The following is a 14,325-nucleotide window of genomic DNA, read 5'->3' as shown; positions in this document are numbered from 1 at the left end:
ACTCATTGCATTACAGATCCATATCACTGACTTCGGTTTGCAGTAGGATTTTGGAGCATATACTGTACTCGAACATTATGAATCACCTTGAAGAAAATGACTTATTCATACATAACCAACACGGATTCAGAAAATATCGTTCTTGTGCAACACTGCTAGTTCCTTACTCCCATGAAGTAATGAGTGCTGTCGACATGAGATCTCAGATCGATTCCATATTCCTAGATTTCCATAAGGGTTTTGATACCATTCCTCACAAGCGACTATTAATCAAATTGCGCGCATATGGAGTATCGTCTCAGTTGTGTGACTGGATTCGTGATTTCCTCTCAGAGAGGTCACAGTACGTAGTGATAGACGCTAAATCATCGAGTAGAACAGAAGTGATATCTGGCGTTCCGCAAGATAGTGTCATAGTCCCTCTGCTGTTCCTGATTTATATAAATGATCTAAGTGATAATCTGAGCAGCCCCCTTACATTGTTTACAGATGACGCTGTAATTTACCGTCTAGTAAAATCATCAGATGATCAATTCCAATTACAAAATGATCTAGAGAGAATTTCTGTAAGGAGCGAAAAGTGCCAATTAGCACTAAACGAAGAAATGTGCGAGGTCATGCACATGGGTAGTAAAAGAAATCCAATAAATTTTAGGTATACGATAAATCGCACAAATCTAAGGGCTGTTAATTAGACTAAATACCTAGGAATTACAATTACGAGCAACTTAAATTGGAAAGACCACAGAGATAATAATGTGGAGAAGGCGAAACAAAGACTGCGCTTTGTTGGCAGAACGCTTAGAAGATGCGACAAACCCAATAAAGAGACAACCTACATCACACTTGTCTGTCCTCTGCTGGAATACTGCTGCGCGGTATAGGATCCTTACCAGGTAGAATTGACGGAGGACATCGAAAAAGTGCAAAGAAGGGCAGCTCGTTTCTGTTATCGCACAATAGGGGTGAGAGTGTCAATGATACGAGACTTGGGGTGGCAGTCACTGAAACAAAGGCGGTTTTCTTTGCTGTGAGATCTGTTTACGAAATTTCAATCACCAACTTTCTCTTCCGAATGCGTAAATATTTTGTTGACACCCACCTACGTAGGGAGAAATGATCATCATAATAAAATAAGAGAAATCAGAGCTCGAACGGAAAGATTTAAGTGTTCCTTTCTCCCACGCGCCATTCGAGAGTGGAATGGTAGAGTAGTAGTATGAAAATGGTTCGATGAACCCTCTGCCAGGCACTTAAGTGTGAATTGCAGAGTAGCCATGTAGATGTAGATGTGTGCTGTTGAGGTACTCTCATGACCAGCAAGAACCCCAAACATGTTCTTGATAGAACACATGTGGGACTAGGTGAAAAGTCGATTCCAGCCGAGTGCTAGTGTCAAGGATATCAGGAATCACTTACAGCATCTTCGGGACAGCTTGTCTCAGGATAGAATGGTATTATGACACCATTCTCAGCCTAACATGTTTGTGCACCGAGACCAGCGTGGGTGAAACTTCATACTTGTAGATGGGCTCATACTGCCAAGTCAGTTGTAAATCTGACTCCTTTTGTAGCAACTGAATAACATCACAAAGGACCTATCCTCTCAAACCGTGAAGTGTCCGCAGCTCGTGGTCTAGTGCCTAGCGTTGCTGCCTCTGTAACACGGGGTCCCGCGTTCGATCCCCCGCTGAGTTGGGGATTTTCTCTGTCAGGGGACTGGGTGTTTGTGTAGTCCTAATCATTTCATCATCACCATCACCATCATCATCATCATCATTCGTTACAGTGGCTCGATTGGATTGCGTGAAAAACGGGACTGCGTAAAAATTGGGACTTCGTACGGGCGCTGATGATCGAGCAGTTGAGGGCTGCATAAACCAAACATCATCATCATCATCATCATCATCATCATCATCAAGCCGTGAAATTTCAATCCTGTTTACTCCTCCATTTCTGGCCACTGGTCTTTTGTCAGGAAGTTTATTTGTACCTTTAAACAGGTTACACTTGAAGGCTACGCTACTGGCCATTAAAATTGCTACACCACGAAGATGTGCTACAGACGCGAAATTTAACCGACAGGAAGAAGATGCTGTGATGTTCAATTGATTAGCTTTTCAGAGTATTCACACAAGGTTGGTGCCGGTGGCGATACCTACAACGCGCAGACATAAGGAAAGTTTCTAGCCGATTTCTCGTACACAAACAGCAGTTGACCGGCTTTGCCTGGTGAAACGTTGTTGTGATGTCTCGTGTATGGAGGAGAAATGCGCACCATCACGTTTCCGACTTTGATAAAGGTCGGATTGTAACCTATCGCGATTGCTGTTTATCGTATTGCGACATGGCTGCCCGCGTTGGTCGAGATCCAATGATTGTTAGTAGAATATGGAATCGGTGGGTTCAGGAAGTTAATACGGAACGCCGTACTGGATCCCAACGGCCTCGTATCACTAGCAGTCGAGATGGCAGGCATCTTATCCGCATGGCTGTAACGGATCGTGCAGCCACGTCTTGATCCCTGAGTCAACAGATGGGGACGTTTGCAAGACAACAACCATCTGCACGAACAGTTCGACGACGTTTGCAGAAGCATGGACTATCAGCTCGGAGACCATGGCTGCGGTTACCCTTGACGCTGCATCACAGACAGGAGCGCCTGCGATGGTGTACTCAACGACGAACCTGGGTGCACAAATGGCAAACGTCATTTTTTAGGGTGAATCCAGGTGCTGTTTACAGTATCATGATGGTCGCATCCGTGTTTGGCGACATCGCGTTGAACGCACATTGGAAGCGTGTATTCGTCATTGCCATTGGTTACACGTGTAGGTCACCTCTTGTTCGCATTGACGGCACTTTGGACGTTACATTTCAGATGTGTTACCACCCGTGGCTCTACCCCTCATTCGATGCCTGCGAAACCCTACATTTCAACTGGGTATTGCACGACCGCATGTCGCAGATTTCTCACCAACTGAAAACGTCTGGTCAATGGTGGCCGAGCAATTGGCTCGTCACAATACGCACTGCTCTTGATGAACTGCGGTATCGTGTTGAAGCTGCATGGGCAGCTGTACCTATACACGCCATCCAAGCTCTGTTTGACTCAAACCCTAGGCGTATCAAGGCCGTTATTATGGCCAGAGGTGGTTGTTCTGGGTACTGATTTCTCAGGATCTATGCACCCAAATTGCGTGAAAATGTAATCACATGTCAGTTCTAGTATAATATATTTGTCCAATGAATACCCTTTTATCGTCTGCATTTCTCCTTGCTGTCGCAAGTTTAATGGCCAGTAGTGTAGATACGAAGGAAACATTCTTTGTGCTGATGATACCCACATTGCAATGGCAGATAAAGCACCATTACATATGACGATTTTTCCTGAGTTATTTCTTATTCTCTAAACAAAGTAGTCTCACATCCTGTGACCGAGCGTAGAAGAGCACATGCAGAAATCCCGCATCGCTATTTTAGGCAAAGCCCTAATGGAGGCCGTTTGCCGTTGTCTTCCTCCGACCTATTACGAGGCGTTGTGATATGTGTGTCGGATGAGTGACTGTTACGAGCGCTTATACACCGCAGTCTTGGGTTTGTCATGGACGAAGGGAAAGCAGAGGGTAATAGCTGGTGCCGGCACATAGCTCACTCCTTTCGAATAAAGCTAAGATGGCTGCTGAGATTAACGTCCCTATCCACTGTGTGGACCATCTTCAACAGTGTCCAATGTCCTTGCTTCTTGAGACACTGCGGAGAGGTCTGGAATCTAATCCAGGACACTGGCGCAAAGACTGGTAATCAGGTACCTTTCACCACCACCTGTCTTCCCCTTTCCGGCAAAATACTGGGAGCAAAAATGTTGCACCACTAGGATTCGAACCAGCTTACTGTCGAGTCGAAGCCCCCACATAGATGCCCCAGCATAGAAGCGCCGGCATAAATGTGCTTTAGCAACTGCGGCTGTGGAAGCGGGTATATTGTCTAATAGCACAATTAAATGGCTCAAATGGCTCTGAGCACTATGGGACTCAACATCTGTGGTCATCGGTCCCCTAGAACTTAGAACTAATTAAACCCAACTAACCTAAGGACATCACACACATCCATGCCCGAGGCAGGATTCGAACCTGCGACCGTAGCGATCACGCGGTTCCAGACTGACGCGCCTAGAACCGCACGGCCACACCGGCCGGCGCACAATTAAAGCCAGAGTTGCGAGAGCATTTCCATAGTTAGGCGACATAATGAGAGACGGCCTCGCCTGCTTGCCGGCCTAGATTCAACTGCAGATGTATGGGGTGTTCAGGGCATCTGCGATCTTCAGGTCTAACAGACATGCTTGCCGGATCATGTATGTGGCCCTTAATTCTTTGGCCATCAGTTTTATTTACAAAAATATTAATGTATGTTTATTTTAATTAATGACTTAGTCATAAGTGACAATAAGAAAAGATTATTTTCTAGGCGCTCAGTCCGGAACCGCGCGACTGCTACGGTCGCAGGTTCGAATCCTGCCTCGGGCATGGATGTGTGTGATGTCCTTATGTTAGTTAGGTTTAAGTAGTTCTAAGTTCTAGGGGACTGATGACCACAGATGTTAAGTCCCCTAGTGCTCAGAGCCATTTGAACCATTTTTGAAAGATTATTTAAAAAAAAATGGCTCCGAGCGCTATGGGACTTAACTTCTAAGGTCATCAGTCCCCTAGAACTTAGAACTACTTAAACCTAACTAACCTAAGGACATCACACACATCCATGCCCGAGGCAGGATTCGAACCTGCGACCGTAGCGGTCACGCGGTTCCAGACTGTAGCGCCTTTAACCGCTTGGCCACACCGGCCGGCGAAAGATTATTTCTCGGAATTTATTTTTCCAAGGGGGCTGGTGGTGGGGGGCGGGAGGGTAGGATACACAGTGAGCCGTGCTGACCCCAGCTTATGCGTTGCTGTAAAACTTGGCTGTTACTCTGCGTTTGGTTTCCCGCGGTTATTGCGTTATGCCGTGCTTCTTCCTCTTTCTACATGTGGCAGCAGCGGTGTGTATCGATATTTGCACCGTATACCATCTTTGGTCTGGTTGTTATTGTTCTGGCTTGGCGGTGTGCAGCCCGTCGGTCGGTTGGAGCGGATCAGTAAACAAGTCTCGTCGCGGCGCACACGGCTGGGCCCGCTGGCGGTCTCTATGCAGTCTCGGAGTGTGTGGGGGCTGTTCCGAGTGCTATGAGGTTCGTGGCTCACTGACCCACGACATGAAAGATGAATGGTGATTTAATTACCGGAGCCACGTCTGTTCACGTTGTCCCCTTGGTTGGTGGTTTGCTGTTGGCGGCATTCCTGGGAGCAACAGTGAGTGTTCGAGTTGGTGAAGATTTAGCTGCCGTGTGGTGGAATTAACTACATTTGTCGGTTTGAAATTCAAGTGCTCCAGCGGAATTTTCTGCCTTGTGGCCGTTAGCGTTCCGGTTACCTGCCCTGGTCGTTACATAAATTCAGGCATTCTCCTTTCCTCATCTGTTGCCGCTGTCCAACATGGTGCGTAGTTTTTGACAGCTTTATGTATTTTTGGTTGTGGGCGGCTATGTCTGTAACGGTTTGGCTTTGGAATTCTCGTATACGGGTCTTGTCGGTGGGTCCCTGACTGGCTCTTGGTTGTGTTGCCGGCGGATCGAATATAGTTGGGCCGACTTCTTCTCTCATCTAAGCGAACGTTAACATTTCAAGGGCATACTGAGCCCCCCCAGAAACTTCTGAGGGCCGTTGCCTATACTGCCTTTCTTGTTGGCGTTTAATTGTGTACTTTTAATGGCTCATAACCGATGGTTGGAATTTTTATGCCTGTAATCGTGTTTTTAAAATCAAAGGCCTTCAGCCGTTTTACAAGTAAATTTTTCTAAATTGGGCAAGTCTTACATTGTCTGAAGATAAAGCTTGGGTCTTCGGTCTGTTGAAAATTTATTGTATTGTTTTAAAGCATCAGCCTTCAGCCGCTTTAAGTTTTAAGGTTCTTACTTATCAGGTATTACATTATTTCAAGTAAAGCTGTGGGCCTTCTGCCCGTTGAAAATTTATCGTAGTTGTATTGTTCTTAAAATGATGGACCTTCAGCCGATTTAATTTTTTTTCCATAGGCCTTCAGCCGTTTTGGAGTAAGGTTTCTTATTGGTCATAAAGCTTGAGCCTTCTGCCTATTGAAAGGTTATTGTAGTTATGTTGTTTTAAATTTATCAGCCTTCAGACGCTTTTAAAAAACTTAATCTATCTGATTAGTCGAGTCTTACATCGCTTGCCCTTAAATATTAATTAAGGTTAAAGCCTAGAGCGTTCTGCCTAAAAAAAAATTAATATAGCAGTTGTTTTTAATTCATGGGCCTTCAGCCGTTTGAGAATTAAAGACGTTTTCTGTTGATAGACAAGCTTAGCAGTTGCGCCAGCCGCGGTGGTCTAGCGGTTCTAGGCGCTCAGTCCGGAACTGCGCGACTGCTACGGTCGCAGGTTCGAATCCTGCCTCGGGCATGGATGTGTGTCATGTCCTTAGGTTAGTTAGGTTTAAGTAGTTCTAAGTTCTAGGGGACTGATGATCACAGATGTTAAGTCCCATAGTGCTCAGAGCCATTTGAACCATTTTTTAGAAACAAGACATAATGAAACTTCCTGGCAGATTAAAACTGTGTGCCCGACCGAGACTCGAACTCGGGACCTTTGCCTTTCGCGGGCAACCTAACTAACCTAAGGACATCACACACATCCATTCCCGAGGCAGGATTCGAATCTGCGACCGTAGCAGTCGCGCAGTTCCGGACTGAGCGCCTAGTGCCCGCGAAAGGCAAAGGTCCCGAGTTCGAGTCTCGGTCGGGCACACAGTTTTAATCTGCCAGGAAGTTTCATATCAGCGCACACTCCGCTGCAGAGCGAAAATCTCATTCTGGAAACAAGACATAATGTCTTATGGGATAACAGCAATCAGTGATTTTATAATGTTACTTAAAATCCGTCTTGATTGCAAAAAAATTTTTTTTTTATTATTCATATGACCGGTTTCGGTTTATTCAGAACCATCTTCAGATCTGATATTTCAGTTACAGGAGTAACCGGTCACATGTGACGTAGCATGTGAAAGTTGCTGGATTTGGACGGGTTACTCCTGTAACTGAAATATCAGATCTGAAGATGGTTCTGAATGAACCGAAACCGGTCATATGAATAATAATAAAAAAAAATGCAATCAAGACGGATTTTAAGTAACATTTTTTAGAAGTTGCGCTGTAATGTTTGCACAACTACATAAAGTGTTATGTTTGGAGTGTAACTGACAGCCGCTCATTCTGGCCCCCTTCCACAATTCCTACTACTTGTCCTGTCCTGCGGGTTTAGCTGGGCGTCTCATACAGGATTTTTTTCAAGCACCTCCAGAGTTTCAGAAAACGAGTGCGCAAAAATTACAAGACTTAATGAAAATAGATCCACATCAGTGGACACAGCATCTCTCCAAGTTTGTAAGCAACACTACAAGTGCCCAACATGGGCTTCGTTTGTGGTGTGGCAAGCGTCAATTCGCGTCATTGACAGGATGGCGCGACGGCAGCCCGCTTTGTGAATCTGGTAACTGGGTTGCCTATCAGCAAGTGCGAACTAATTCGATGTCACAAGATAGAGACGATGATTAACAATGAAACTTGACGACAGCAGAAACTGCAGCTGTAATCTGTCGTTATAAGAATTCTGCATACCATTAGCAATCTTCCCTTTAGCACTGAGACACTGGTGCGTAGTAATATTATGCAACAGATTCCAATAGGTTCTCTGATAACCTATCGTGGGGCACAACCACTGAAGAGTAAAGATACTGGTACACTAGCCTAATATCGTGTAAGGCACCCGTGAGAACGCAGAAGTGCCGCAACACGACGTGGCATGGACTCCACTAATAACTGAAGTAGTGCTGGAGGGAACTGACACCATGAATGCTGCCGGGTTGTCCATAAATCCGTAAGAGTACGAGGGGGTGGAGATCTTTTCTGAACAGTACGTTGCGAGGCATTCCAGATATGCTCAATAATGTTCATATCTGGGGCGTACGGTGGCCAGAGGAAATGTTTAAACTCAGAAGAGTGTTCCTGGAGCCACTCTGTAGCAGTTCTGGACACATGGGATTGTCCTGCTGGAATTGTCCAAGTTCTTCGGAATGCACAATGGACATGAATGGATGCAGATGTTCAGGCAGGATGATGTGTCCCAACGCTTGTGCATGTCTATAGCACCATGTTCAAACTCACTTAAATCTTGATAACCTGCCATTGTACGAGGTGCATTCAAGTTCTAAGGCCTCCGATTTTTTTTTCCGCACTGGAAAGAGATAGAAACATGCGCATTGTTTTAAAATGAGACCGCGTTCATTGTCAATACGTCCCAGAGATGGCAGCACCGTACTACAGATGGAATTTTACCGCCAGCGGCTAGAATGAGAACTGTTTTAAATACTTAAAATGGCGACGTTTTCCTTACTTGGACAGCGTGCAATCATTCGTTTTCTGAATTTGCGTGGTGTGAAACCAATTGAAATTCATCGACAGTTGAAGGAGACATGTGGTGATGGAGTTATGGATGTGTCGAAAGTGCGTTTGTGGATGCGACAGTTTAATGAAGGCAGAACATCGTGTGACAACAAACCGAAACATCCTCGGGCTCGCACAAGCCGGTCTGACGACATGATCGAGAAAGTGGACAGAATTGTTTTGGGGGATCGCCGAATGACTGTTGAACAGATCGCCTCCAGAGCTGGCATTTCTGTGGGTTCTGTGCACTCAATCCTGCATGACGACCTGAAAATGCGAAAAGTGTCATCCAGATGGGTGCCACGAATGCTGACGGACGACCACATGGCTGCCCGTGTGGCATGTTGCCAAGCAATGTTGACGCGCAACGATAGCATGAATGGGACTTTCTTTTCGTCGGTTGCGACAATGGATGAGACGTGGATGTCATTTTTCAATCCAGAATCAAAGCGACAGTCAGCTCAACGGAAGCACACAGATTCAACGCCACCAAAAAAACTTCGGGTAACCGCCAGTGCTGAAAAAATGATGGTGTCCATGTTCTGGGACAGCGAGGGCGTAATCCTTACCCATTGCGTTCCAAAGGGCACTACGGTAACAGGTGCATCCTACGAAAATGTTTTGAAGAACAAATTCCTTCCTGCACTGCAACAAAAACGTCCGGGAAGGGCTGCGCGTGTGCTGTTTCATCAAGACAACGCACCCGCACATCGAGCTAACGTTACGCAACAGTTTCTTCGTGATAACAACTTTGAAGTGATTCCTCATGCTCCCTGCTCACCTGACCTGGATCCTAGTGACTTTTGGCTTTTTACAACAAATGGCTCAAATGGCTCTGAGCACTATGGGACTTAACATCTTAGGTCATCAGTCCCCTAGAACTTAGAACTACTTAAACCTAATTAACCTAAGGACATCACACACATCCAGGCCCGAGGCAGGATTCGAACCTGCGACCGTAGCAGTTCCGCGGTTCCGGACTGCAGCGCCTAGAATTTTTTCCAACAATGAAAGACACTCTCCGTGGCCGCACATTCACCAGCCGTGGTGCTATTGCCTCAGCGATTTTCCAGTGGTCAAAACAGACTCCTAAAGAAGCCTTCGCCGCTGTCATGGGATCATGGCGTCAGCGTTGTGAAAAATGTGTACGTCTGCAGGGCGATTACGTCGAGAAGTAACGCCAGTTTCATCGATTCCGGGTGAGTAGTTAATTAGAAAAAAAATCGGAGGCCTTAGAACTTGAATGCACCTCGTAGAAAGCAGTAACCGATCTAAGAACTGCGCCGCCGGCCGCGGTGGTCTAGCGGTTCTAGGCGCGCTGTCCGGAACCGCGCGACTGCTACGGTCGCAGGTTCGAATCCTGCCTCGGGCATGGATGTGTGTGATGTCCTTAGGTTAGTTAGGTTTAAGTAGTTCTGAGTTCTAGGGGACTGATGACCACAGATGTTAAGTCCTATAGTGCTCAGAGCCATTTGAACCATTTGAACAACTGCGCGAGACTCTTGTTGTCTTATTTAGGCGTTGCCGACCGCAGCGCTGTATTCTGCCTGTTTGCATATCTCTGTATCTGAATACGCGTGCCTGTACCAGCTTCTTTGGCGCTTCAGTGTAGTTCCTGGTGGTAGTCAAAGGGTTTAGTGTGAGTGTGGCCGCATGGCCGATAGGCGGCGTGGTCGCGCTTACAGCCGTGTGACAGGCTGACGGCGAGCGTAGTGGAAACGACGAGGTGGCCAAGAAGAGAGATTGCACACGACAGGGATCGCTCACGCGTCTTTCCAAAGAAAGGCTGACCTACGAAGAAGGGCAGGAGGTGATCAACAGCAAACGGAATTGTGCGTCGCTGCCATTGTCTGTACGCGCCACGCTTGTAGACCACTGGCGAGCTCCCGCAAGAATGAAACAGCAGCACTCACTCAGTGGACGCTTACGGACCCACAGAGCTACATAACAGAGAATACAGGGTGTAAATTTTAAGTTGACAAACCAGAATAACTCGAAAAATAAACTTCACACGAAAAAAAAGCGGAGAATACAAAGTTGATTATTTTCGAGGGGAACATCTGCTGGTGCTAATATTAGCCCGCCACCCCAGCCCCCTGGCGGTGGGGAGGGATGCAACTTTAAAATTTAAAACGCGAGGCCCCATTTTTTTATTGCAGAATCAGACTCTATACAAAAATCTACGTACATTTTGTCTTAAACATTTGTTTTGATTCTTGGTAGTTGGCGCTGTAATTCAAGAAAATCCATGTTCTCATTTTTGTGTGGAAAGTGGTTACGGATGAATAAAAAATACTTATTTACTTCGTAAACTTTGATTCGCTAAGACTAAAACTCACTCTCTGTCCCCACAGGGAGGCGAAAACCTGGAACAGGTGCCTCAGAAGTTATCCGTAAACATTTTCCATGCAAAAATGGGAACATCGGTTTTCTGTAATTACAGCGTCAGCTACCAAGAATCAAAACAGATGTTTAAGACCAAATGTACGTAGTTTTTTTATGTGGAATCTGATTCTGCAATAAAAAATGGGTATTCCCATTTGAAATTTCGAAGTTGCCTTCCGCCCCACCCCCAGAGGGCTGGGATGGCGGGCTAATTTTAGTACCAGCAGATGTCCCTCTCGAAAATAATCAGCTTTGGGTTCTACACATTTTTTCGTGTGAAGCTTATTTTTTGAGTTATTCTAGTTGGTCAACGTAAAATTTACACCCTGTATTTCAATCGAAAGGTCTCGAAGAGACAAAGAAACTACGACTAGGTCCTAACTGGCAGTTTTATTGTTTCAATATTTAAACAGCATTAAAGACACATAAAACGCCATTAACTTAAAAAAATCGCATTTTTGGTGAAAAATGCATCAGAGACACCAATGATTCAGTCAAATTAATAGCAAAGTAGTACAGAACAATAAACCAGTTGCGTAATCAAATGGTTCAAATGGCTCTGAGCACTATGGGACTCGACTTCTGAGGTCATTAGTCCCCTAGAACTTAGAACTAGTTAAACCTAACTAACCTAAGGACATCACACTTCGGCCGGCAGTTGTGTAATCGATGACTGTTAAAATTTCTGAGAGAAAATTATAAATTTCTCGTGTACAATAAAATAGCTGTTTTTATTTATAAACTAGATAAAATTAAGATAGACACTGCCAAACTATCATATGAAACTACCATAAAAGACGAAAGGATTGCTGTGCCGCAACTCATTTCGGTTATCAACTCTTGATAAGAAATCTTTATTCTGCCGTGAACGAAACGAGAGATAGTAATTTTGATCGCCAAAAATAGATATGAGTTTCACAGTTACACACTGCATAAAAGTCGGTGACCGGTCTTTTCCCTGATTTTCTTTTTATTTTAAAAAAAAAAAAAACATAAAGCTTTTGACCGGTTTGATGGGGCCCCCACGATTCCATCTCTTATGCGAACCGTGAGTACCTCTCATAGTAATACTTCCACCCATCGCCCTCCATCACTTGTTCAATATATGCCGCCCTCTGTTTTCCTTTACAGGTTTTTCCCTCTACAGCTACCTCAAGTACCACAGCAGTTATTTTCATAAGTTCTGATAATTCAAAATTAAGTAACCCACAGCACTGAATTCAAATAGGTTGCAACGAGAAATACGAATCGCCAGTAGTTCGTCTAGTACGCTGTTGATAATACACCACTGTGTACCAACTAAACTAAATCCTGATTTCTTTTTTTCAACCTTGGGAGATTTACGTGTCAACAGTTTCGAGAAAATGGACTGTACAGAGCGCAACCACATTCGCCCCTGTATGCCTCAACCCAGTAAGAGTAATGACTAATAACATCCAACGTATCATACATACCTTACAAACGCTTCAAGATGTCGAAGGGAGTATCAGTCACTGATAACATAAAAATATCTGTCTCTATACAGAATTAATTGGAGTACTTTACAGTGGAATAGATTAATATTTTAAGAACTATCAACAGCTCCTCAAAAGATAATTTTTGCAGCATTGTAAAAACGTATCTGAAGAAATGACATGTGTTTGTCAGCGACAGTGAACTACTGATTGTTGTTGTCCTCGGATCTGTTCCAGTATTCTGTCGCAGCTGCAACTTTATTACCATGTCAGTAAACTGAAGATGTGTAAACTGCCTGTGTGGAGAGAGAAGAAAAATTTAACTTGAGAACACGACAGTTATAGGTGCCACTCAAACTCACCAGTCAAACTACTCCGACGAAGAAATACGTATGGGGAAAATAAATCACCCCTTCTGTTCGAATTTGGCGGAACCCTGTTATCAAATTACCCTCCCACAATCGAAAAGCTCACAGTAATAGGCAAAGGACAGTAAAGTAGTTCAGATACAAGCAGTTACTTACTGTGGTAACTAAAAACAATGATTCAAGTTCTAAAGTGCAACCAACTTGTTTTATTTGGGTAGTTCATTTCATAAAATACTTGTCATTCCGGTTTATAATACCATTAACAAAATAATAATATGAAATAGGATGTGCTAGTTTATCATTTTTTTAATTATTTAATTTTTTGTTGATGTACATCATTCCCACTTTCCGAATTAAATTAAAGATGATTTGTGCTCTAAGTCATTGATGATCGAATTACTTTTTACTACATATCCTCTTGGTACTATTCGAGAGGAGTAAGTTACGTATCTTCAACAGGTTTCACTCTCTGCTTGCTTCATCATGAAGCACATACATCACCAACCTGTAGATACATCCACTATAATCATCAACCTTCAACAGGTACTATAAGACGCAATTGTTCTACATCGGAAGTACATGGGCGACTACATGAACAAAGCATCGCTTACCGATTAGGCAGCTCTACTTGCATCTGCACCTTCATTTACAGGGGTCAGACAGAAGTATGGAAACAGCGCGAGAAATTCAAGCTTGAACATAAACGTAGATGCTAGCCAGCCCAGCAGGTTCGACCACGAATGGCATCTGTGCAATGTCCTCAACATGTTGCAAGTGACAACTGAGGTCAGAACAGGGTTCTGTGTAGTTGTGAGTGCATTATCTTGGAACTGAGTGAATTCGAACGTAAATAAATTGTAGGTATTCGTACGGTGGTGCTTCCGTAACTGCCCACTGGCAGCCATAACACTTGACAATGGCCAAGGAGTGCTTGGCCGAAAGCTCGTGTAGTTTTAACCAATTGACGCGGTTGGAAACCCGAGAACATTTTATTCAATGTTATCGCCGCGAGACTCTTTATTCATACAAAGTGTTTAGTGTTTCAAGAGGCACCGCCGGCCGCTGTGGCCGGGCGGTTCTAGGCGCTTCAGTCTGGAACCCCAAAACAACTACGGTCGCAGGTTCGAATCCAGCCTCGGGCATGGATGTGTGTGATGTCCTTAGGTTAATAAGGTTTAAGTAGTTCTAGGGGACTGATGACCTCAGATGTTAAGTCCTGTAGTGCTCAGAGCCATTTGAACCATTTTTTTTTCAAGAGGTACCGTATCGAAAATTTATACCCCATGCGGGGAAAGCGGAAAAACATCATCCGCTAAATCACAACGCGGACGAAAGTGTGTTGAAGGATCCGGCCGGGGTGGCCGAGCGGTGCTAGGAGCTACAGTATGGACCCTGCGACCGCTGCGGTATGGATGTGTGTGATGTCCTTAGTTTAGTTAGGTTTAATTCTAAGTTCTAGGGGACTGATGACCTCAGAAGTTAAGTCCCAGAGTGCTCAGAGCCATTTGAACCATTTTTGTGTTGAAAGATCACGACAAAGGATCACTGAAGAGGACTGCGA

The sequence above is a fragment of the Schistocerca cancellata genome, chromosome 3 (assembly GCF_023864275.1).
Source record: "Schistocerca cancellata isolate TAMUIC-IGC-003103 chromosome 3, iqSchCanc2.1, whole genome shotgun sequence".
NCBI lineage: Eukaryota > Metazoa > Arthropoda > Insecta > Orthoptera > Acrididae > Schistocerca > Schistocerca cancellata.
Note: the sequence above shows the minus strand (reverse complement) of the source record.